At 42.0% G+C, this 5,507-nt stretch overlaps 1 pseudogene; it reads right to left on the bottom strand.

The window, feature by feature from the left end:
- Positions 1-4,404: 4,404 nt before the first annotated feature.
- On the bottom strand, positions 4,405-5,108 carry LOC110678140 (annotated as a pseudogene).
- Positions 5,109-5,507: the final 399 nt, after the last annotated feature.

The following is a 5,507-nucleotide window of genomic DNA, read 5'->3' as shown; positions in this document are numbered from 1 at the left end:
ATATCAAAGCTTCATGTCGTTTACTTACTGAATCCCATATACCTGTCCAAATAGTTTAATAACTGTTTTAAAAGAGAACGTTGATTTCAAGCAAATCTATAAATAGGGGTGGCTAGAGAAAATTTGACGTCATTTGCTTTTCACTCTCCGATTGGCTCGCATCTCAGCAGGCAACAGATCGGCTTTCTCTGACCGGGCGAGCTTCTCAGGCACAGACATCAATAGCGAAGGAAGCCCCCATTTGTCTTCCTTCGCTCAAATCAAACTGTCGAGCGAGCGAGAGAAGATGCCGTCCGAATCCAAAGCCATCACCGCTGCCGCCGTCTAGAAGAAGAAGAGGAAGCAGTCCACAGATGAAATTGCGGTCGAACTGTGAACATGGTCGGGCGAGTCATTCTCGCTTTGTGGTTCACCGCTTGTTTGCGTTCACCCAGCCATCGTCATCGCCGCCGCCAATTTCATCGGCCGAGGAGCTGTTGACCCGCGCTTCAAAATATCGACTCGTGATGAAATCATCATTGGTGGTCAAGAAGCAATCCCGTTAGGAGCAAATACCAGAAGCCCCCTGAGTTTTGCTGGTCCGAGCAGTGTTATTTATCCGTAACAACATCGAAGCTAAAAAAGCCATCGGTTCTTTTCAGAGCCATCAAGTTTGTGGAAAAGAGTTAAAAGAGAAATATTTCCGACTTTATTTATTACTTCTAATATTCCTAAATCAATTTCACGGCTTCATACAAAATTTCATTTGTCATGAATAATTTATGACTCAACCATTTGAGATTGGACTCGCGGACGCTGCTGCAGTGCCGTCGGGGTGAGTGCTCAACATTTCACAACGATTGTAAAATAGAGTGGCTTTTCCAACAGCGCCTTTTATGTTCCATATTTTATGGGAACACTTTGATTAGGAAAATTATCCCATGTAACAAAATTGCGACATATTTAGAATGCTTTTGAAAAGACATTCTCATTGAACAATTGTAATAATTTTGGCACCCATGGATCAGAAATTAACCGTCATAATAAAGAAAACTATTAATTATCAATAGCTCGTATTGAATATTTAGGGAATGCCAATCATTCCAACAATTCATGTTCGACCAATTTCTCACGTATAAGTATTCCCGCAATTTTCAAGTAATTCCCTGCCCAACACATTATTGGCACATACCCATTTCCCAGAACCCATTTCCATCAGAAAGCGAAGAGCACAAAAGGGAGGAGCATCATCTGCTATTCTGAGGTTATAAAACATGCTGCCTTCGTTGGATTCAGTTTCATTCCATTTCCGCTTTCGAGCTGGTAAGAGCTCCTCCGAACTTGCTTAGCGAGAAGTACCTCGCTGCTAGAAGCCTGCTGAGCTGTTAATCCAGAATCTGGTTTGTGAAATCGCTCAAGATTTCAAGATTGAGCTACGTTTCCAGATTTCAACTAAATCCCTGTGATCCGCTGCCCTGTTACTGTTGTGCACCCATGAAATATTCAGCTGGTTTGTCGAATAAACAGAGAACTTATTCACAACTTCTTCTTCTTCTTGGCATTAACGTCCTCACTGGGACAGAGCCTGCTTCTCAGCTGAGCACTTCCACAGTTATTAACTGAGAGCTTTCTTTACCAAAGTTTCCATTCTTGCATTCATATATCGTGTGGCAGGTACGATTTATACTCTATGCCCAGGGAAGTCAAAAAAATTTCCATTACGAAAAGATCCTGGACCGACCGCGAATCGAACCCAGACACCTTCAGCATGGCTTTGCTTTGTAGCCGCGGACACTAACCACTCGGCTAAGGAAGGCCCCAACTTATTCACATGCCTTTGAAACTTTTTCGATTTTCCATACAAAATGACCAACTTTGGTAAGTTAGATCTCATTTTTTTATGGAAATATTTTCGAATGAAACTTTCACAGAACATCAGATGTTACTTGAATTTTAACATACATTTTTGAATAATTTTTCCAATCACAAGTTTATAAGTGATAACCGTATAACTAAACTGTAATTTTCGACGAAAAATTCAAAACTTTTTATCTTAAAATCTGATAGCCTTACACAAAAACTGTCTTCAGCAAACTTATTCATCTCGTCAAAATCTACAACTTTGCTGAAGATACCATGAAGCTATTCCTTCAATATGTTTAGTTATGTCAACAATAAAAAATCGTCAAAAAATTCACTTTAGTCAAACCGTTACTGCTTTTCAACGTGTGATTGGAAAAATCACTCAAAAATACATGTTAAAATTTAAGTTATGTCTGATATTCTGTGAAAATTTCATTCAAATCGGTCCATAAATAATTGAGATATAGTTTATCAAAGTTGGTCATTTTGCATGAAAAATCAAAAGAGTTGCAGTTTTTTTTCTCAGCGAAGAATCACACCATCTACGAAAATAGCGCGAAAGCAATAACCAATCGCGTGCGAGTAGCGAACGGAGTGACGAAACAACCAAGCGAGAACCCCACCACTCGCCATCGGTGAACGGAGCTCGAGCAAATAAAACCACTGGTTGTTCTGCTCCCAGCTCATTCACAAATCGAACGGCATAACGAACGGATCAAGCAGCGGAGCAGCAAAGAAGAGCGCGTGAAAGCCACAGCAGTGTGCGAGTAGCGAACGGAACCAGAGAGCAACGAAGCGAAAGCAACAACTGAAAATCATTCAGTGGACGGATTAGTAGTCAGCGCCAACCGGCGACCTGTTGGAAAGTAATGCAAGCGAAATATACACCATCTGCCTCTCCTTACCATTCATATTCTTGTACTTGATGAATTCAATGAAATGGTTTGGTTTGGCGATGGAGCAAAGAGTTATTAAGGATGATTTTACTTAACAAAGAGTTGTTGATAAATATTCCAATCAATAAGAGTTGTTTTGGAAAGTTCACTTTTATCAGAATTTTCCTCGGAAAATTTCTGCTTTACCAAAGAGTTGTTAATGAAATTCCTGCAGCAAACGCACTCGAGTTTCTCCGAATATTTCCTGAATCAAATTCCTGCAGCAATCGCACTCGAGTTTCTCCGAATATTTCCAGCCAGGACCAGTCATGGAGGACAATCCATCCCGAGCATCACGCCAAGCTCTGTAATGCTTCCAAAATTCTCGAGTACGGAAATTGGAAAATGTATTAAAATTGCGACAGATTTTAAATACTGTTCAATAAACTGTTTCTTGACCAATTGTAATGAGCAACTATTGATCTGAATTGATTTTGACGTTGGATAACGTCTTACGGCAACATACTGGAGTACAATTTCGAAAAACGAAAAATCGCTCGCGTCACGAAAAGTGGTTAGATTTTGACTGTTAATAACTTACTAACGCCCGGATAGATTTTCAAGATTCTTGCACCAATCGATTGGAAATCTTCCTACGAATCTACTCCAACAATGAAAACTATTGATTTTCATGACTAAACTATCGAAAAATTGAGAAATATCGAAGCATGTCTTATTTTTCATAGAAAAGCACATTTTTCTTGTGTATTCCTGACACAGACATCATTGCGCGATATCTTAGCCACTTTCGTCATTCAAAGGGAAACGCCCCTTTCAGTCTTCTTCTTACTTCTCTCCATTATCTCGTGTTCAGTCGAAGCCAATCAAATTCCACTTCACGCGCACGCGCACGACCGCATTTTAATTAAATCGTCTTCGGTAATCTTTTGGTGTGTTTCTATCTAAGAATGGAATGAAAACCCAGTTCGATCGATTGTGACTACCACCAACCGTCCTTTTCAGGACGACAATTTCATTTTGAAAGAGAGTTATGAGAATTTTACACCGTGAAGAGCGACATTACTGGTGAATGGATGTGATGGATTCATATTTCGGTCAGTCATTTGCATGCAATCTTTCATTAGCGTCAACATTAGTGCTTTTCGAAAATCACAGGGCTAAGAAATCAATTTCCCATCGCGCTCTTGCAGGGCAATCTTCGACATTGTGTGCATGAGAGATAAATTGGGGACGGCACTAGAATGAGGATCCCGGTTTGCCTCGCATTTAGCGATGATTGAATAATGCCGTTGTCGTCGTCGTCGCTAACCACATACATGACAAATCGATCAGTATAAACTTGTCGATTTGAAAGCTAAAACTTATCAGCAACAGCTTCGTTGATGATTTGATTTGGTAAGAAATTGTCGATCGAAACCAAATAATCGCACAGAGAAGACTGCAAAAATGCTACCGCCGCCCGACGCGAACCTATATAAAACTTTGTTTGCCATTTCACTCCGTTGGAAAACTAATCATCCGAAATTTCAATTGGCAATTAAATAAATAAATTAATTAATAATAATAGGTGAAATATCTCTAGCCGTAACTCTTTTACGTGGAATGCATTGTTGTGGCTCTGAAAAGGGCCGTTTTGCTTGTGTCCCAATTCAATTTAAACTCGTTCGTCACGGATACGACGAGCCAGTTAGAAGGCTTTCGGCATGATGGTCACACGCTTGGCGTGGATCGCGCACATGTTGGTAGCCTCAAAGATAGGCCTAGCTCGCTTCCTGCAGGGCCATGTCGGCCAAGCTCTGTAATCGCAGATCGGTCTTGAAGTCCTGAGCAATTTCACGGACCAGGCGCTGGAAAAACAATTTGTGGATCAGCAGCTCCGTCGAATTCTGGTAGCGACGGATCTCACGCAGAGAGACCGTTCCTGGCTGATAGCGATACGGCTTCTTGACTCCTCCGGTGGCTGAGGCGCTCTAGCGAGCGACTTTCGTGGGGCCGCTTCCACCAGTGGACTTACGGGCAGTCTGCTTGGTAGAGCCATCGTCGTAGTGTTCTCTGGACGGTTTGAAACAAATGAATGATTGAATGTGCGCGGCTGCCGGTCCCTTTTATGACCTTCTCTTGCGAGCGAGCGAGACGAACAGTGAACAGCGAGCGAGCAAGAAGAATTCATCCATTGCGTACCGCATAAAAGGAGCTGAGCCGGCGGCCAAGCATCAGTTTTGTTACAATCGTTGCCGAAGATAAACCGGACTCGGAAAAGGAAGCGCCAAGCGTCATCGCAAGGTTTTGCGTGACAACATCAATTGCATCATCACCAAACCACCGCCGTCTGGCTCGCCGTGGTGACGTCAAGCGTACCTTCGGTCTCATCTACGAGAAAACCCGCGGTGTGCTGAAGTCATCCAGAATTCTGTCGGCTACGCTCTGAAGTGGCAGGGCCATACGCTGTACAGATTTTGAGGTTAAATCACCTCCATCACCGAGACCAGAATATAAAACTAGCACTGAATCCATCAAACCTGAGCATGGAATGGCGATCGACGATATCCAAACCCAACCGTCCTTTTCAGGACGACAATTCAATTTTGAAAGAGTTTTGAAAATATTTCTACCATGAAGCGCAACAGTATTGGCAATTCTCACAGAAACAGAACTGTCGGTAAACTAAATAATAGTTACTCGATTCTCACAGTTCAATCGGCCCTTTTCAGGGCTAACAAATGTGTACTAAAGAGTTATTTGTGTTATATTTGCTAATGTGTTTACCAC

This window comes from Aedes aegypti, chromosome 3 (genome assembly GCF_002204515.2).
Source record: "Aedes aegypti strain LVP_AGWG chromosome 3, AaegL5.0 Primary Assembly, whole genome shotgun sequence".
NCBI classification, from domain to species: domain Eukaryota; kingdom Metazoa; phylum Arthropoda; class Insecta; order Diptera; family Culicidae; genus Aedes; species Aedes aegypti.
Note: the sequence above shows the minus strand (reverse complement) of the source record. Positions and strands in the feature narration are given on the sequence as shown.